Below are 21,737 nucleotides of genomic sequence, written 5' to 3'. Positions count from 1 at the left end.
TTTAAAATATACAGTATATCTACTTGTTTAATATCTATCTCCTCATTTAGATCACATGCACCAAGAGGGCAAGAATCACGTAAGGTCTGTGCCCCTCTCTCTACACAGTGCCCGGTACAGGGCCCTGCACTTGCTGGGTGCTCAGTAAACACTGGGAAGCAGCACAGCAGAATGGTTAAGCATATAAACTCTGGAATGAGATTTGAGTTGAAATCCTGCTTTTATAACTCACTGTGTGACTTAGGACAAGTTAATTAACCAAGCTGTGCCTCGATTCTCCCAACAATACTATAGGACTATAATATTTAACTCATAGTGCTATTGTGAGCATACATAAAGTGTTTAGTATAATGCCTGGCAAGTTATAAGTGTCAATAAATGTTAAATACTGTTGGGATGTCTGGGTTCAGAGTCTTAGCAAGGGTTGTGATGAATTAGCATAGAGTACAAGGAGCAACAATTGCTTAGATACTGAACTTTTCCAATCCCAGAGTGTTGAAAAACCTCAGAGATAACTTTCTAAATTAGGGATGTAAGGAGCAGAAATATTAATGTATTTGACTGTTTGGTAAACATTTATCACAGGCTTTATATGTGTGCCAGGTACTATGCTGCTTAGTGTATGCTGTAAGTCATAAGTGACTTTGTGGCGTTGGGAGGCAGACACATGAGTCACCTACAGTGATTATTATGGAACACAATAAAAACAAATGCACACACACAGGGTTCAGTGGCAACACTGAGGATGGAGCAGCTGGCAGTATTTGGGACAAGAGAAGGGAGGTGCTTAGGGGAAAATTCATCCATAGCCTCCTTTTAAAGTGGAATCCAGGTCAGGCGGAGAAGAGGAGGCATGGAAACATGTCAGCCCAGCTGAAGGGGAGAGGGCTGTCAGCAAGTGACTTCTGCTGTAACCCTAGATCTACCGCTTTCTGTCTTGGTCCCCATGGTTTGTGAAGATGTGTCAGTACCCTCTCACTATGCTATCCTGAGCTCTGAATTGTTCTTCATTCTCTCTTCTCTCCCTTGAAAGGTAACTAACTGCCCTGAATCTCAATCTCTCGGTGCCCTAGTTGTTGCTAGAGGACAACATAAGCTAATGGGTTATCAAAATGTCTAGAAAACATAAAATAATCCAGACTGTTACCCCTACCCCTCACACACACACAGAATGCCCAAGCCTTTGGAAGGCCCAAAGATGAGGCACTAAGGAAAGGGATTCTGTTGATCATGTTATGCTAGTAAGAAGAGATGTCTTAATAGGCAGCCTTATTTTTGTTTCTCTATTGACAAAAGCAAGCTCTTAACAGGAGTTATAATGACAGCCAACACTTTTTGAACACTACATACTAAGTACTCTAATAGTCAAATAGTCACAAGGACTTTTTTTGTGGTAGGTCTTCTTATTCACACTTTACAACAAATCAGAGGCTCAGAGAAGTTAACTCAGCTCACACAGCTATTAAGTGGCCAAGCCAGGGTTTTAATCCAGTTCATTTGGCTCCGGGGTCACTTGCCTGGCTCTTGTGGAGCACACCAGAGATACTTTCTCCCAGGCTGGACCATAAGTACTCAAGTGCTTCTGCTCTTAAGTAAACGTTTCTGGTTAAGAGCAAACCTAGTTTTAGTAACATCTTCAATTTCGGGAGAACTGATAGAGGGAATTGGGAGCTTCATCTCAAGGCCAACCCAATTTCCCACATCTAAAATCCAAACAGGCTTGATGTTTCTAAAACCATGTAAGGGTATTTTGGATGTATTCTGAGTGTTTCCATTTAACTTAATGTCGTCTTCTGGTTTCAGAGGAAATTATTCCCGAGTAACCTCAACATGAGAGTTCTCTTGCCTTTCCGGTGAGAATGCTTAAATTGGTCTTCGGTCACCTTGGAATTATGTCACTTCTCAACTACTTAAACGTGACACTTCAATACAATCCCTTTGGTCCTGTTTCATTTCTTTTCACCTGAATAATGTTGACCTAACATATTCATCTCTAATATGAGAAATAAGACAAGTAAAAATCACTCTATATTTGATCAGCTTTTCCCCACACTTATTGTACAGCAAAAATCACATTCTGCAAATCTCATTTCCTCACTATTTCTTTTGTTTTTTTTTTTTACTGGGGGTTGGGGGAGAGGCATTTTTCAAAATTGTGAAAGTCAGGGGACCTCTGTATTATTTTTGCAACTTCCTGTAAATCTTTAATTGTTTCCAGATAATTTTTCAATTGTGAAATACACACAGAGAAGAGTATATTAAAGAATATGTATGGTTTAAAGGGAACACCTTTGTGAACACAGTCCGCCTGCCCCATTTAAAAACATAATATCCAGGCTTCCCTGGTGGTGCAGTGGTTGAGAGTCCGCCTGCCAATGCAGGGGACACGGGTTCGTGTCCCGGTCTGGGAAGATCCCACATGCTGTGGAGCGGCTGGGCCCGTGAGCCATGGCCGCTGAGCCTGTGCGTCCAGAGCCTGTGCTCTGCAATGGGAGAGGCCACAACAGTGAGAGGGCCACGTACCGCAAAAAAGAAAAAAAAAATAAAAATAAATTCTTGTATGTATTTTTGAATGCACACACACAAGTTTCTCTAGCATATATAACTAGGAGTAGAATTAGTGGACATAACATAAACTCATATTCAACTTTACTAGGTGATTCCAAACAGAAATGCAAAGAGGTCATACCAATTACTCTCCCATCAGTAGTATGTGAGAGTCCCCATTGCTCTACAGCCTCATGAATACTTGATATTGTCAAACTTATTTTTTACCCTATCTGATGCATAGGTAATGATGTCTTATTTTTGTTTTAATGTTCATTCATCTGGTTGCTAACAAAATGGAGCATCTTTTAAATAATATATTGGATATTTGAATTTCTCTTTTATTAATTGAGTGTTCAAGTCTATCACCCATATTTCTATTGTGTTATTTTTTGCCCTGTTCTTACTGATTTGAAGGGTTTCTTTTTATATATCTTTATATATCTTGAATATCTTTTTATATATCTTTTATATATCTTGAATACCAATCTATTAGCATATAGCTTGAATATTAGAATATAATATTATTCAATATTATATATTGAATATATAATATTCAGTATTATACATCTTGAATATGCTTGTTATATGTGTTACAAATATCTTCTCTCAGTTTGTAGCTTACCTTTCACTCTCTTTAGAGTGTCTTTTAAAGAAAGATATTAATATTAATGTTGCTAAATTTTCTAATCTTATCCTGTTTGTCCTTTTATATCTTATTTAAGGAATCCTTCAAACCTGATGTCATGAAAATATTTCCCTGTGTTATCTTCTCAAAAGTTTATAGTTTTGTTTTTCATGGTTATACCTTTAATCCACTTGAGATTGGTTTTTGTGGATGATGAGAAGAGTCAAGTTTTATTTTTCACCTGTAGGGAACGAATTGCCCCCGTACCTTTCTTTGGAAAGTTGAAAAGTCCACCCTGTCATTGCTTTGAGCTCTGTCATAGGTTAAGTGTGTATCCATGTGTGGGTATGATTCTGGGCTCTTGATTGTGTTCCATCAGTCTTTGTCTATCTCCTCTGTACCAATTCAACACTGTCTTAATTACTGTGACTTTATAACACATCTCGATATCTAGGATGACAAGTTCCTCAGCTTTTGTTTACCTTTGAATGACTTGCCTTCATGATCTTTTGAAACTATCAAGTTCTATTTAAACTGTTTTAGAAGAATTGAAGGATTTTTGATTATCGAGTTTTGTAATTCTTGAATTTGGTCTCACTATTTACTTGAGAATTCCTTAGTGTCTGCAATGGACAGGATAGGCCAGGTTATGCTGTGGTTATGGACAATCTCAAAAGTTCAGCGGCTTAACATAATGTTTGATTCTTATAAATAAAGAAGTGTCCATTGGGGTTAGCTGGAGATCTACTCTGTGTCATCCTTGCTCAGCAGCCCAGGCTGATGAAGCCTCACCATCTGGACCATTGTTGGTTGAAGGGGAAGTGAGAAAGAAAGATAGCTGAATAACTATCACGTATTAGGACTGATTTTAAGTCAAGTGCGTTTTTAAAAACCATGTGATAATTACAATACAGTTATTGAGAACAGCTTTGTTTATGGAGAACTCACTGTGTGTCTGGAATAGTACTAAGTGCATTGCAGGCATTATCTCATTTGTCTATGCAGTGTACTAACTTACGTCCACTTTATAGATGAGGAGACTAAGGATAAATGACTTGTTCAAGGCTATGAAACTACTAAGTACCAAAGCCGGGAATCAACTTAGTCCTATTTGGCTGTCAAAATCTTGACCTTAACATCTGCATCACCTTGTTTCTCTCACACATCAGCTCACATACTACAAACAAAGGAGGATCCCATTCCATGGATGGCTAAATTTCAACTCTTAACCTTTGAAGATTTGGACAGAATTTCCTAGTTTACAGGTAATTGCTTTTGTTTCTTTAAGCCTTAACTTTGGACTAAGTTTTGACCAGAATTTAAAAGTGAAGCAGCTAGTAGCAGGCAGGACTGGTTAGTTCGAGAGCCAGACAGCTCATGAGGAATACCAATCTATTTGGCAGACTCTGAAGAATTAACTATAGCAGTAGCAAACAGTCTGAGCCTTTCAGTCAGTTTGAAAATCAGTTCAGTCATCAACTGACAACATTGAGTTTGAGGAGTTCTTTTAAAAAGAAAGAAAGAATTGGTACCTGCATAACCTGTATGCTCTTTTTCCTTAAAACATTTATTGTATTAGAATTGTTCTCTTCCTCTCCCATATTTGCTATGTAGGCTTTATCTACTGAGTCTGATCATCAGGGAGGAAACTAATGATTCTGAATGCTGTCCCCTCTTTCCAAGAAGCTAGAGTGCCTTGATCCTAGTAGGAGATGATTTATTAGCTTGACTCTCAAAAGAGGCCTCTGAAACAAACCCCTTACCCACCCCAGGATGAAGTCTTCTAATTTGTGGTGAGGGTCACATATGGAGACTCAATCATCTTATCTTCCCTGATATCCCTCAGCTGCTTTCCATGAGAAGTGGTTATTGCAGGGACTGTGAGACAGGGCAGTGGTGGGGCTGAACTGGGAGGGGCTGTAGAAAGTAAATAGTAACATAATTCTTACATACCTGGGCTAGAGATATTGCATTATGTCTCTGAATGTTGGTGGGAATCATGAGATCAATAAGAAACTTGAAGATTCTTTTTGCCAGATTGGTGCCTGTATTCTCTATATTATTCCATAATCCCAAGTCATAGCCCTCACAGCTTGTGTGTGTGTGTGTGTGTGTGTGTGTGTGTGTGTGTGTAGGGGAGAGGGGGCAGGGAGGGAGAACACAAGGTCCTGTGATAGTAAATGAATGGATTTGCATATCATTTCAACCAAGCAAGGTATCTTTAATTTGCCTTTGTAGTACATAGTTTTTATGCAGATGCTAATTAGAGATGATCTAAGAACAAGGGTCAAGACTAGTGATGCCTCTGAAATGTATCTCTCCAAATCCTGCTCCTCAGAAGAGTCATTGGGTATTTGGTGATTCATATTCATAAAAGAATAGGTGTTTCCTATGGGTGGCAGTGTCGATCTGGGTAGCTCTGGGCTCACGCACATCTGAAAGGATGTCAGCTTCATCTTCTGACATCTAGGTGGAAGTTGTCCTTGAAGATGTTCTACTCTAAAGGCAAGTCAGATAGGCATGCTCATTATACAAAGCAATACTAGCAACGGCATCATCTTCCTCATCCTTCCATTCTGGACCTGTGTCTTAACACGTGACATACATATCATTAGCGATAATGCCTTTCTGAGCTCCCTTCGCCCTAATTTTACCCTTTTGAAACCCTCTTACCTGTTCAAAGTAGTTAAGTTGTGCATTCCTTTTGATTAGTGAATCAGAATTTGCATGAGATAAAGCTAGAGAGCTAAACTGGGTCTGAATCTTAGAAGGCCTTCAATGGACCGCTCAAAAGTCATCGCAGGTTCTGGAGAAAGGGGCAATTGATTGTAGTGTACCTTAGGAAGCTTAATTTGGCATAGACCTAAGAGAAAATTGGAGATAGAGAGCCCAGATAGGTTGCTATTATAATAACCTAGGAAAAAGGTACAAAGGGCTTAAACTGGAGCAATGGAAAGAAAAGAATACATGTGGGCAACATTAAGAAACACAACAGGCAGAACTTGTGAAATGAATGTATTTGACCTGGCATTTACTTTCCTCTTTATTTCTTCCCAATGAATTCCCAATTTTGTTCAGGAATGCACCTCTCCTCCATTTGTTCTGGGCTAAAGGGGGAAGGAAACTGACTCCAGCCCAAGCACCAGTGGGTGGATCCTGGTTAGCCTGTAACCCAATCCTATTCATCCCACTCCCTTTGACAGGGATTGATTTAGTAGTGGACATGTTTCCAGTTCTAGCCAGAGTGATGTGAAGTAAGCTGTCCTGGGGCTTTGGAAAATGTTTCATTTACTCTTAAGAAGGAAATACTATTAGACATGTTCCCTTTCTTTCTCTGGATGTTGTCCTGTCTGGATGTTGTGACAGGAATCTGTGGGTAGCGGTCTTGTAACCAGGCAAAGCCAAGGGGATTCAGAGAAGTGAGGACGGCGTCACCTGATCTATGAAATTCTTGTCACGTGAGAAACACATTTCTTAATTGCTAGTGCTAACTGGAGTCAGGATTTTCTGTGACTGGAAGCTGAAGTCATCTTGATGTAGTAAGAGAGATGAGAAGTTTAAAGTGACTCTAAGCTTTCAGCCTGGGGGACTGGAAGAGTGATGAGTTTTTCCCATGGAGGAAAATGACTGGACTTTAGAATCTGACAGAGCTGGGTGCAAATTCCAGTTCCACAACTTACTATATGACATTGGAGAAACTGTTTAACTTCTCTTAGCATGTTTTTCCTTTTCCAGAAGTATAATACTAATACATATCCTCAAAGGGTTAATGTGAAGACTTAGTAAGATAGTGCATATGAAGTGCTTGTCACTAGTAGTAAGTTTGGTTTCCTGCTTCCCCAATTCCATATCTGTCACATGGTTCCAGAAAAGTAGTTTCTTCCTAAACCTAACCTACTATTGTCGTGGATCCCAACCCTTAGCACAATGCCTACACACAATAAGTGATGAATAAAGATTAAACTGAGATGAACCCCAAGTTAGGGAGCACAGAAGGATAAAGGCCGTGGTTTTATGTTGAGAGGAGATTGGTGGGCTAGATTAGGAGTAAAGCTGAGCACAGTTTTGTAAATGCTTAGTTTAATAGCATGGTGGAATGTCAGATGGGATAATCAGCAGACAGTTTTAAATGGGAGAAATTGAGTCAAACACCTGTTTGACCACAACACCATATTTGAGTGGTTTTAATATTAATTTTAAGTGGTTTTGGGAGAAATGAAGGAAGGGGCCATAAGAGTACTAAATCTCACATTTTTTGGTTAGTACAATAAGGGATTAGGAGAGTTAGGATTTGAGTTCTAATAACCTCTAAATCTGTCAGCTTAATGAGAAGCAAATTAATTGTTTAACATCTTGTAAAAAAAAAAAGCAATTTAATGTCCTCATTAAATTGGATGGGTGGTTTTGGCATCACATAGAACCAACTTTAGTTACCCTTGTTCTGACAGAAGCCCAGTTACCAGGATTTGTATAACAAGTGGCAGGCAGAGATCTGGGTACCAGAAGAGAGGCTCACCATGTGGCCATAAGGTGGGACCTGTGAGAGGTTTGAATTCATGTTTGTGGTTAAAGCCCTCGTGTTCAGGCTTTTCATGGCCTCTCTCAATGCCTGGAGGAGCCACAGTAGACATATTATACAGTCAAGTGCAACTGCAGTAAATACAAATTGACCTCATTTTCTCATCACTTGGGTGTAGAATTTCTGGATATAGAAGGACAGATTGAATACTAAAACAAATTAAATGACAATTTTGAATATTGTAATCATATTTCCTGGTTACAAGGGCTTGGGTGATTTTTCTGCCAACTGAATGATTCTCATTTGAAAAACACAGATGCATGTTGGCAGGTCCTGTGCTATCCCAAACACACTGTTAGAAACTCAAATATAGTTATTTAAATTACTGGAGAAAAGCATGCGTTCTTACCCAGTTCAGTTGTTGTAAATGCTTACAAGATCAGAGTGCCTGGCCCAGGCCTTGGATCACAATTTTTTCGGATGTAGGTGAGAGGGGAGTTTTGGGGGTAAAATTGGGAAGCTGGGGCTGAAGTGTTGTCACTTTTTCATATCGCTCTCCAAATTTCTGTAGTGATGAGAAAAGAGATGTTGGATAATTTGATTCTATCATGGATTGGGGCCTGCGTGTCTTCACAAAATCATGGCAAGTGCCCAAGCAATCCTCTCTTTGTAGAGACCAAAAACCCTCTCACTCTCAGCGTGAACTGTAGCTATCATCTATCACTGTGATTTACATGGATTATCTCATCTAATCCTGAAAGAGCCCTGGAAGGAGAGATGTGGTTATCACCATGTTGCAGATGAGGAAACAAAGGTGAAGAGACATTAAGTACTTTGCCCAGCAAGACATGGTTAAGTTAAGTGGCAAAATGGAGACTTGAACCTCAGTATAGGTTTCTCAGATTCCAAAGCCAACGTTCTTAACACTGGACTATATTGTCCTAAGCCCAGTGAGTGTGGAGTGTTGTAAAACTGAGGATGCCAGTAATGCCAGGGCCTTTGGGAATTTTGAAGTGCTGGAAGACAGATATTTGGAATGGGGCCATGTGGCTTCCTGAGTGATGGAGCTATAGTCACAGGGTTAGCTTAATAAAAAGATTGCCTTTCATCCTTCACACAGGGATAATGAAATAATAGGGACTATGAAAACTCATCACCTGCTTGGCAAAAATCCCTACAGAGTTAGCCAGATGAAACCTTAGGTGACTTGGAGTTCAACAGGTTCACAACACCATCGAAACCTGTATCCAGCGCAGGCTAACTCTCTGTACAGCCCCACTCATACTTACGACCGAATGTATTTTCCTTCCCAACACCTGCTTTTCCTATCATCAGGCACAGTGTTGGATTTTATTCCTACCTAGACCACAATAGAGAATATTTGTTTCTCCCTTTCTGACAACGAATGGTTTCCTTTTGCTCATTTTCAAAATATAAGACGAGATCTTGCAGGGACACTTTAATCATCCTAGATGGAGTTCTTTTGCTTTGCACGCAAGTAAAAGAGATTCTATAATTTTCTTTGGTATTCTGTGCTCTGGTCAACAGGAATTCTTCCTGAGTTCCAACCTAAGTTTGTTTTCCTATGATTTAAGCTCTTTCCCTCTAATTCTTCTTGCATTATTAGTTGGAAACTGGCTACACGGAAGAGGGGGTGGCTGGAGGATATGGAGGTTTTTTGTGGCTGTACTGAGTCTTGACTCAAGCTCAGCTTTGTAGAAGTTGACAGCTGCTCTGCTTATTAAAGAGAATATATTCCTTGTATGTCTATTTTTATATCCTCGGAGCACTAGGAAGCCTTCTTTAGAAGGGAGGTGATCTCTCTCAAGAGACTGAGCAACATGGAAAATAATAGGGGCTTTCAAGCATTTCAGGTGCCTAGAAATTGCTCTTTTAGAAACAGGCTCTTGCTTTTGAAACAGTTAATTGAATAGCGTTTACATTCATAACACTACAAGAAATCGTCCAACCCCATGTGCAGTTGTGACAGCTGGAAAGGATTTTTCAGTCATCTCCATGCATCAGACCCTATGGAACCTTTGTTGCCCCCCTCTTTCTCCCTGAAAGCCTATGAAATACATTTTCTTCTGCTGACACTGCAGCATGAACTTTCCATAGCAACTTATTCCCACACCACCTGTTAATAATGCCAAGAGTAATGTATTTAACTCCCTGCATACTGTGCCAAAATGTTTACACATTTCAGCTTATTTCAGACTTTAAAGACCAGACATAAATCCTAAACTAGCTGTGTCCTTTCCAAACACTCAGGGAGTTGGTTGCAACATTTTTGTGGGTAGAATTGGGCAGATTTTCCTCAAGTATCTTATAGTGAAAAGTAGGATACTCCTTTTGGGCTTTTTGCTAACTGTTTTGGGGTCCTCGAAAAGGAACGGTTTTGCAGAATGTGATCAACTATGAGTGCATCTTTTTTTTTTTTACCCATTTTTAAAATTGAAGTATAGTTAATTTAAAATGTGTTAGTTTCAGGAGATGAATGTATCTTTTCAGTTAAATATCACTTGTATTGACAACGCCCTTAAAACCAGAAATAAAACTTCTAAACTAAAAATTTGTTAATATAAGTATCTGAAGATGATTTTTATAATTCATCATCCGGATTTCTAAGAATACAAACTACACTTGTTTATAATTCATTGCTTATTACTTTAGTTTATTACTGTTTTTATGAGAATTCTCTACTGTACAGATAAAAATCTACATTTTACTGCTGCGAAACCTGACTTATAGTAGGAAGTGATCTACCTAAGGTCACAAAACTAGTAGGTGATGGAGGTGGGATTTACCCTCTGATGTGTTTGCTTCTGAAGCCAGACTCTTTACACAGCACCAAAACTTTCTAAAATGGTTTTCTAGAAACATTAAATGAGGAGATATTAATAGGCGTGTCTCAAAAAGGTTGTTCTGTGATTGTTACCTTTGGAAATTTGACAGTCTATTCTTCTCCTGGAAATTCACAATATACAAGCATACTAAAGGCTCTGAGAAGTCCTGCAATGAAGAAACCTGCTTATTTCTGTGCAACCCAGATGTTTCCAAACTTACTTGAGCCTGGTGCACTTTTCCCTCAGCACATCTATTAACACTCAGAGGCTCACGGTCTGTGGAACTTAGGCAAAGGAGACATTGCACTTTGCCAGGCTGCTTCCTAACTACCCCGAATGTCCCAAGGGCCAGCTCTCCTTTCCTTTTCACTTGGTTTCCAATTGCCTCTGAAGTGCCTCTTGAAGAAGATATATAGAAAGCCATTCTATCTCCCCTTAGCCATTCCTTATTTGTTCTCACAGGGCTTCTCCCTCTTTGGAATACTTTAATCTGACTTCCTAAATGGGATAGTACCTCTGCCTTTCTGCAAATTTCGAAACAAATAACAAATAAGGCATGGATTGATCAAAGCTCAGATGGTTTATTCAGATCTCCAGAGAATCAAACATCATATTTTCATCTGAAAACCTCAACTCAGTCCAGCAAAACTCTCTGCTTGAGCAAACATTTTCATGGGACCTCACATAGTGACAAAGCCAAATGAATCGGTCAGTTCCTTCAGAAAGCCTTTGATATCATGCACACATGGTCCAAATCTAAAATGACATCACTCCTGGGTAAAGGGCCCAATGAGTGAAGAATCAGTAATTCCCAAGTGTGAATAACAAGTTTCATGAAAGACTATTGTTCACCAAATACCCAGCACTTAAAACTGAGAAAACCTTGCTTACAATCAACCTAAATATTTGAAAACTCCTTAAGTTCTAATTAGAATGTTCAGTTTTCTTCCAAATCCTTAACATTGTGTAGAAACAGCCAGGAGATTTGAATCATTGACTAATTTATTCCTTTCTGTTCTACAACTCCTCCAGTTCACATTGTACTAATCTAGTGCTTTACATTATGTAGACAATCTTATTATTGTTAGTTGGCTCCATGCCAGGGACCTTTAGCTATAAATATTAAGTGTCTTTTTATTGGCAAATGAGTAGAATGGAAACTAGGCAAAACCAAGAAGGAATAGCCATGGTCTTCCTGAAAGAATTTTGAAGCTAAAAGCGCAAGTTACTGTTTTAGTTTTCTTGATCTTTTCACTGTTATCCATCTAAGCCATAATGTTTCTTTTTCAAGACAACCTATAACAAGATTCGAAAGTGAAAACTCTAAAACCATGGTTTGGAGTATGCAGCACAGAAAATCTGATGGAAACTGTAAACCCCATGTCATAAGAGCAATTTAAAAGCATTCAGGGGAGAAATGACCTGGCAAAGAAAGGTATCAATGAATTTGGATCTAGAGACATGGATGAAAATGTCAAAAACTTGCAGCTAAGGATAAAATAAATTAAATAAAATGTTGCTCCTCTGGATTGGATTTTTTTCTATGTCAACCACTACTGAGTCATTAAGGAAAACGAGAGTCCAAGAGCTCCTGATTGCCTGTGACAGGCCTCTGTTCCCCAGATGGAGTCAATGTGTTGCCCTTGCCAACAGCACCAACTCAGCCACCTCTGCAGGGCGTGGCCACCAGCTCTGAAGTACAGAGAAGCAGAATCTGGTTGCATCTGCTTGTGTTCCTGGTCAGCTTGCATTTCGACCTTAGAGTAAAGGGATATGATTTAAATGTGGACATTTCTTAAAGTTCAGTTAATCCAGAGCATTTGTAAAAGGCCAAACACTTCAGAGCAATGATGGTTTTCTTATATCAAGAACAAAATTAAATGTTGTCTATCAGCTGGACTATGGAAAAAAGTGATCCAAGTCACATAATGTGCTATTAGCATAACTACATGCCATGATAATCACCATGATCATCTCACCATCAGGGTTGTAATGACTGCAGAGTAATGATGAGGTTGTGCCATGCTAGCCATACTCTTTGGGCTGATCAGGATGATCATCCGTGTGATTAAGGTCATTGTTGAATTTGCTTTCGTTGGATAGACCTGCATTTGCCCTCTATTTGGAGAGAGCGGCATCTGTGAATACAATTTTCTTTTAAATGGGAGTTTGTCTTACTTTTTGATGCACAACTTGCAGAAGTCTGCTGTCACAGAATCCCAGAGCCAGCAAGGTCCCTGAGGGTCACTGAGGCTGCATGTACATGCTGCACACAAACAGGGTCAGGATGGTCACATCTGGCCATTGCAGCTCATTTATACAGCTGGGATACAGAAACATCAGTTTCACCATGCATGCTGTGCCAAGCGCCCCGCAGAGCCCTGGCCTCAAGGACATGTAAAGGGCTCCATCCACAGCACTGGACTCTATACTCTCAGGCTGCTCATGGGTGGACCAGGTGACACTGTGTGTTATTATTTGGGAGAAATCAGCATTTGTGCCCCCAGAATCTCCCCATCTGCTGGCACTTTGCCTGAATTCCCAACCACTAGAGTCACTCCTTTGGCTTAAGGCAGTGGTTCGCTATTTTTTTTTTTCCTTTAGTACAAAGAACCCTTTTTTTTTTAATTGGAGTAAAATTGCTTTACAATGTTGTGTTAATTTCTGCTGTACAATGAAGTGAATCAGCTATATATATATACCTATATCCCCTCCCTCTTGGACCTCCCACCACCCCCATCCCACCCATCTAGGTCATCATAGAGCATGGATCTGAGCCTCCTGTGTTATATAGCAGGTTCCCTCTAGCTGTCTATTTTACACATGGTAGTGTATTTATGTCAAACCTAATCTCCCAATTCATTCCACCCTCCCCTTCTCACTCTGTGTCCACATGTTTGTTTTCTACATCTATGTCTCTATTCCTGACCTGCAAATAGGTTCATCTGTACCATTTTTCTAGATTCCACATATGTGTTAATATATGATATTTGTTTTTCTCTTTCTGACTTACTTCACTCTGTATGACAGACTTTAGGCCCATCCATGTCTCTACAAATGACCCAATTTTGTTCCTTTTTATGGCTGAGTAATATTCCATTGTATATATGTACCACATCTTCTTTATCCATTCATCTAGTGTTGGACATTTAGGTTTCTTCCATGTCCTGGCTATTGTAAATAGGGCTGCAATAAATATTGGGGTACATGTGTCCTTCTGAATTATGGTTTTCTCAGGGTCTATGCCCAGTAGTGGGATTACTGGGTCATATGGTAGTTCTATTTTTAGTTTTATAAGGAACCTCCATACTGTTTTCCATAGTGGTGGTATCAATTTACATTCCCACCAACAGTGCAAAAGGGTTCCCTTTTCTCCACACCCTCTCCAGCATTTACTATTTGTAGATTTTTTGATGATGGTCATTCTGACCAGTGTGAGGTGATACCTCACTATAGTTTTGATTTGCATTTCCCTAATGATTAGTGATGTTGAGCATCCTTTCATGTGTTTGTTGGCAATCTGTATATCTTATTTGGAGAAATGTCTATTTAGGTCTTCTACCCATTTTTGGATTGGGTTGTTTGTTTTTTTGATATTGAGCTGCATGAGCTGCTTATAAATTTTGGAGATTAATCCTTTGTCAGTTGCTTCATTTGCAAATATTTTCTCCCATTCTGAGGGTTGTCTTGTTTATGGTCTCCTTTGCTGTGCAAAAGCTTTTAAGTTTCGTTAGGTCCCATTTGTTTATTTTTGTTTTCATTTCCATCTCTCTAGGAGGTGGGTCAAAAAGGTCTTGCTGTGATTTATGTCAGAGTGTTCTGCTTATGTTTTCCTCTAGGAGTTTTATATTGTCTGGTCTTACATTTAGGCCTTTAATCCATTTGGAGTTTATTTTTGTGTATGGTGTTAGGTAGTGTTCTAATTTCATTTTTTTACATATAGCTGTCCAGTTTACCTAGCACCACTTATTGAAGAAACTGTCTTTTCTCCATTGCATATTCTTGCTTCCTTGCCATAGATTAGGTGACCATATGTGCGTGAGTTTATCTCTGGACTTTCTATCCTGTTCCATTGATGTATATTTCTTTTTTGGTGCCAGTACCATATTGTTTTGATTACTATAGCTTTGTAGTATAGTCTTGGGGTCTTTTGTGTTTCCATACAAATTGTAATATTTTTTGTCCTAATTCTGTGAAGAATGCCATTGGTAGTTTGATAGGGATTGCACTGAATCTGTAGACTGCTTTGGGTAGTACAGTCATTTTCACAATATTGATTCTTACAATCCAAGAACATGGTATATCTCTCCATCTGTTTATGTCATCTTTGATTTCTTTCATCAGTGCTTTATAGTTTTCTGAGTACAGGTCTTTTCCCTCGTTAAGTAGGTTTATTCCTAGTTATTTATTATTTTTGTTGCAATGGTAAATGGGATTGTTTCCTTAATTTCTCTTTCTGCATTTTTGTTGTTATTATATAGGAATGCCAGAGGTTTCTGTGCATTTTGTATCCTGCAACCCTACGAGATTCATTGATTACTTCTAGTAGTTTTCTGGTGGCATCTTTAGGATTTTCTATGTATAGTATTGTGTCATCTGCAAACAGTGACAGTTTTACTTCTGCTTTTCCAATTTGTATTTCTTTTTCTTCTCTGATTGCCATGGCTAGGCCTTCCAAAACGATGTTGAATAAGAGTGGCAAGAGTGGACATCCTTGTCTTGTTCCTGATCTCAGTGGAAATGCTTTAGTTTTTCACCATTGAGTATGATGTTTGCTGTGGGTTTGTCATATATGGCCTGTATTATGTTGAGGTAGGTTCTCTCTATGCCCATTTTCTGGAGAGTTTTTATCATAGATGGGTGTTGAATTTTGTCAAAAGCTTTTTAGTATCTATCAAGATGATCATATGGTTTTTATTCTTCAGTTTGTTAATATGGTGTATCACATTGATTGATTTGTGTATATTGAAGAATCCTTGCATTCCTGGGATAAATCCCATTTGATCATGGGGTATGATCCTTTTAATGTGCTGTTGAATTCTGTTTGCTAGTATTTTGTTGAAGATTTTTGCATCTATGTTCATCAGTGATATTGGTCTGTACTTTTCTTTTTTGTGTAGTATCTTTCTCTGGTTTTGGTATCAGTGTGGTGGTGGCTTCATAGAACAAATTTGGGAGTGTTCTTCCCTCTACAATTTTTTGGAAGAATTTGAGAAGGATTGGTGTTAGCTCTTCTCTAAATGTTTGATAGAATTCTCCTGTGAAGCCATCTGGTGCTGGACTTTTGTTTGTTGGAACATTTTTAATTACAGTTTCAATTTCATTACTTGTGATAGGTCTGTTTATATTTTCTAATTCTTCCTGGTTCAGTCTTGGAAAATTGTACCTTTCCAAGAATTTGTGCATTTCTTTGTGGTTGTTCATTTTATGGGCATATAGTTGTTTGTAGTAGTCTCTTATAATCCTTTGTATTTCTGCAGTGTTAGTTGTGATTTCTCCTTTTTTATTTCTAATTTTATTGATTCACATCCTCTGCCTTTTTTTTGATGAGTCTGGCAAATGGCTTATCAATTGTGTTTATCTTCTCAAAGAACCAACTTTTAGCTTTTTTGATCTTTGCTATTGTTTTCTTTGTTTCTATTTCATTTATTTCTGCTGTCATCTTTATGATTTCTTTCCTCTACTGATTTTGGGCTTTTTTTTTGTTCTTCTTTCTCTAGTTCCTTTAGATGTAAGGTTAAATTGTTTTCTTGTTTCTTGAGGTGAGATTGTATTGCTATAAACTTCCTGCTTAGATCTGCTTTTGCTGCATCCCATTGGTTTTGGGTGGTCCTGTTTTCATTGTCATTTGTTTCTATGTATCTTCTAATTTCTTCTTTGGTTTCTTCAGTGATCTCTTGGTTATTTAGTAGCACACTGTTTAGCCTCCGTATATTTGTGTTTTTTACAGTCTTTTTCCTGTAATTGATTTCCAATCTCATAGCATTGTGGTCAGAAAAGATGCTTGATATGATTTCAATTTTCTTAAATTTACCAAGGCTTGATTTATGACCCAAGATGTGATCTATCCTGGAGAATGTTCTGTGAGAACAAAGTGTACTCTGCCACTTTCAGGTGGAATGTCCTATAAATATCAGTTAAATCTATCTGATCTACTGTGTCATTTAAAGCTTTTGTTTCCTTATTTATTTTCTATCTGGATGATCTATCCATGGGTGTAAGTGAGGTGTTAAAGTCCCCTACTATTATTGTGTTATTGTTGATTTTCCCTTTTATGGTTGTTAGCATTTGCCTTATGTATTGAGGTGCTCCTATTTTGGGTGCATAAATATATATAATTGTTATATCTTCCTCTTGGATCGATCCCTTGATCATTATGTAGTGTCCTTCCTTATCTCTTGTAACAGTCTTTATTTTAAAGTCTTTTTTATCTGATATGAGTATTGCTACTCCAGCTTTCTTGTGATTTCCATTTGCATGTGATATCTTTTTCCATCCCTTCACTTTTAGTCTGTATGTGTACCCAGGTCTGAAGTGGGTCTCTTGTAGAAAATATATATATGGGTCTTTTGTTTGTGCATCCATTCAGTCAGTCTGTGTCTTTTGGTTGGGGCATTTAATCCATTTACATTCAAGGTCATTATTGATATGTATCTTCCTATTACCATTTTCTTAATTCTTTTTTTTTTTTTTTTTTTTTGTGATATGCGGGCCTCTCACTGTTGTGGCCTCTCCCGTTGCAGAGCACAGGCTCCGGACGCACAGGCTTAGCAACCATGGCTCACGGGCCCAGCTGCTCTGCAGCATGTGGGATCCTCCCGGACCGGGGTGCAAACCCATGTCCCCTGCATTGGCAGGTGGACTCCCAACCACTGCACCACCAGGGAAGCCCTGGGTTTGTTTTTGTGTTCTATTTCTTATCTGTGTTTCCCACCAGAGAAGTTCCTTTAGCATTTGTTGTAAAGCTGGTTTGGTGGTGCTGAACTCTGTTAACTTTTGCTTGTCTGGAAAGCTTTTGATTTCTCTATTGAATCTGCATGAGATCCTTTCTAGGTAGAGTAACCTTGGTTGTAGGTTTTTCTCTTTCATCACTTTAAGTATATCCTGCCACTATCTTCTGGCCTGCAGAGTTTCTGCTGAAAAATCAGCTGATAACCTTATGGAGATTCCGTTGTGTGTTAGTTTTTGCTTTTCCCTTGCTGCTTTTAATATTTTTCTTTGTAGTTAATTTTTGATAGTTTGATTAATATATGTCTTGGTGTTTCTGTTAGGGTTTATCCTGTATGGGACTCTCCATGCTTCCTGGACTTGGGTGACTATTTCCTTTCCCATATTAGGGAAGTTTTCCACTATAATCTCCTCAAATATTTTCTCAGACCCTTTCTTTTTCTCTTCTTTTGGGACACTTATAATTTGAATGTTGGTGCATTTAGTGTTGTCCCAGAGGTCTTAGGCTGTCTTCATTTCTTTTCATTCTTTTTTCTTTATTCTGCTCCTCAGCAGTTATTTCCACCATTTTGTCTTCCAGCTCACTTATTCATTCTTCTGCCTTAGTTATTATGTTATTGAATCCTTCTATTGTGTTTTTCATTTCGGGTATTGTGCTGTTCATCTTTGTTTGTTTGTTCTTTAGCTCTTCTAGATCTTTGTTAAACATTCTTGTATTTTCTCAATCTGTGCCTCCATTCTATTTCCAAGATTCTGGATCATCTTTACTATCATTACTCTGAATTCTTTTCCAGGTAGGTTGCCTATTTCCTTTTCATTTATTTGGTTTCTTATGTTTTTACTCTTCTCCTTCATCTGTGATATTTATTTTTGTCATCTCATTTTTTTTTTCTGATAGGTGGGATTGTGTTCCTGTCTTTCTTGTTGTTTGGCCTGAGGTTTCCAGCACTGGAGTTTGTAGGCTATTGGTTAGAGCTGTGTCTTGGTGCCAAGATGAGGAACTCTGCAGGATCTCACACTGATGACTATTTCCTGGGGTCAGAGGTTGTCTGTCCAGTGGTTCAGATTTGGAGCTCCCACCACAGGGGCTCTGACCCAACCCCCAGCTCATGAACCAAGATCCTGCAGGGCAGCAAAAAAAAAAAAAAAAAAAGAGAAAGAAAGAGAAAAGGAGCAGAAGAATAACAAAGAGTAAAAAATAAAATAAGATTAGAAATCTAACAGATATGTTAGAAAGAAAAATTAAAATATAGATGAAACAACAACAAAAAGGTAAAACAGAACCACAATAGTAAAAAAGAGGAGAAAAAAATGGAAAAGGCCTTGGCTGTGGGGTGTGGGGCTCAGGCAGGGGCAGGTTTTAGGGGGTTGTCAGGGTCTTTGCTTAGGACCTACAAGGCTGGAAAAAGACCTGGGGGAGGTGAGGGTGGAAGTTAGGCTCATCTCAGCAGGAGGGCCTCTGGCCTTGGAGGGCAGAGGACCAGGTCCAGGACCCCAGCAGGCTCACTGGGCCTGAGTGAGCAGGGGAAACACTAGGTGTGTTCCCCCTGATCCTCTGATCCCGGAGGGTCCCTCCCCATCTGCCTCTCCTTTTCTCCCCCACTGCCTCCCTCCCATGTCCCTAGGACCAACATGGCCTGGAAGGGGCCTGGCAGGGTGGAGGACCCATCCTGGGAGCCCCACAGGCCTTCCCTTCCCAATTGGCTCACCCCTAGGTATGCTCACCCCTGATCCTCTGAGCCCCTGAGGGTCCCTCCAGGCATGGGAATCCTTCCTCCCTCCCAGCCACCCCTCAGGGGTGCCAGTCCTGTCTGACGTCCACTTCTTCTCCCCCCTCACTCCCCCCAATTCCTACCCGGTAGCTCGGGGCTTCATCCCATCTCCTTGGGCATTGAGGTCCCCCACCAGCGTCTGGCAGGCACCCAAGCTGTTTGGAGACATGAACCCTGCATCCTCCCCTGCTGCCATCTTGACTCCACCTCCCAAAGAATGCTTTTTAACATCAAAACCTTTTACAGATTTTGCGCATAATCATTATATCTTTAGTTTCTGGTGACTGAAAAAAGACAAAAAATAAAAACTACTAAAATCTCAGCAGTGCTTTTACATGGTTTCATATTTAATAAATTACAGTAACAGCTTAAATTAGTTGAAAAATAGTCACCCATATCTCAATGAGCTATATTATTTATTAAGTTTAGAAATAATGCTTTGTAATCATGTGGATTCATGGACATCTCCGTCTCCATCCTTACTCCCTACTCCCCCACTCTGTGTACTCCATGCTTTATCAGCAAGATTTATGGCCCATTGAAGGGAGCCACTGAGTTTACTAGCATTTTATAAGCTTGTGATCTCTGGACATTATTTCATATGGTTCAAAATAAGTGTGCAAAGAAAAAAAAAGGTTCAGAAAAATCCTGGGTTATACAAAGTCAAATAGTTCTCTTCACTGCAGGCCTTCTCAGAGCCTTAATCACTGACATGCATGTTTTTGTTTGTTTGTTTGTTTGTTTTTTGTGGTACGTGGGCCTCTCACTGTTGTGGCCTCTCCCATTGCAGAGCACAGGCTCCGGATGTGCAGGCTCAGCAGCCATGGCTCACAGGCCCAGCCACTCCGCGGCACGTGGGATATTCCCGGACCGGGACACGAACCCGTGTCCCCTGCATCGGCAGGCGGACTCTCAACCACTGCGCCACCAGGGAAGCCCTGACATGCATTTTTGAATCACTAAGATTCCAGAATTCACTAAACTTCATGAACCATGGAACGTTTTTGTAGGCACAGTTGGGAACATTTTTCTGAAGAACACTGCTTTGTGTTAAAATACTATATCCAAAAGATCTCTGTTGAAAATAAACATATAACCTGTGAGAGGAAGTCTAGTAAGACTTTTGCCTCCAGGAGGATATTACCAAGATTGGTTCCTAAGAGAAAGTGTTGAGTTGCCAGAGGGAAGGACTTGAAGAAATAGCTTCCTGGACATCTTGCCTCTAAGGAGCATGAGACATGTGAAAGCATAGCTTCTTTTCTCAGGTGACACTTATGGCTATACTTATTTTCTTATTAAATTTCTCCCTCTCTTATAATAAAAACCTCAGAGGCTAAGAGAGCAAATGGCTCAGAGTCCATCAGAAAATCAGGTAGCACAGTGAATGGAAACATTCTTGTAACACAGGGATAGATGTTCTCTAGATGTTACATAAAAATATTGTATGCAGAGCTTCTGTCTTTAGGCTGGACACAGGTTTCACTTGTTTCTTTAGTGTGGCATTCAAGATCCACTTCAGTGACAGAGTGAAGAGGCCTTGCTCCATTATAGCCTGTGTATCATGGTAGATGCACGCTAGCTAGAGGCTGCCTTCTGCTACTTCCCCTTTTGCCTTCTGATGTCCCTAAGCCTGAACTCCGCTCTGATTATCCACCTTCTCTCACCAACCCCCGAAATATGCTGAGCCCCAAATTGTACCTATTAGAGCTTAATACTCTTTACACTTAAGATTTGATTTCCTGTTGAAATTCTGACCTTCCTGGAAAAGGTAAAAATGTATTATACTTTAGCAACCTTAGTGTGACACTGAAAATAGGATTGATGAGGTTGGAGGAGTGTGTAGAAAGGTGAAGGTGTTTGGATACTGGGGAAAGGCCCACTGGAGCCACCTAAGAGGGTATCTCTTGATAGAGGCTCAAAGGACCCAGAGGAAGCTCGTTTTGCCCCTTAAGTGGCCAGTTAAACAGCCAAATTTCTGTGGTAAAACAAAGCACAGGCCATCTGTGCTTGCAGGCACAGCTAAACTAATGTGAGGGAGAAAATAGGAGCAATTACTTAGAAATTTTAAAGCTTAAGCAATTCTTCGTCAATCAAGTGAATACATCAAGTTAGAGTGGTTTTGGACTGAGGTTACTAGCAGAATGGTTTCAATTTGTCATTCTCCTTTCATGTGGAGACACCACTAGTGAGTACATCTTTGCCACTCATTTATCTCAGTGGAGAAATAATTTTGTTTTATAGCCCTTTCACACGACATTATTTTGATCAGTTAATAATTTATCAAGTATCTCTAGCCAAATATGAAAACAAATGTGCCCCATAATACATCACTATGTCTCTCTTTTGAACCATTCAAAAGGGCAGGCATAAAGTCAAATTACAAAACATCTGTGCTTCTTCATCATCTTATTATAATGTGATTTTAGCTTTCTATGCAATTAGAATGGAAATCATCCCAATTAAAAGGTTTGAACCAA

The sequence above is a fragment of the Leucopleurus acutus genome, assembly GCF_964270905.1.
Source record: "Leucopleurus acutus genome assembly, chromosome: 8".
In the NCBI taxonomy this organism is placed as follows: domain Eukaryota; kingdom Metazoa; phylum Chordata; class Mammalia; order Artiodactyla; family Delphinidae; genus Leucopleurus; species Leucopleurus acutus.
Note: the sequence above shows the minus strand (reverse complement) of the source record.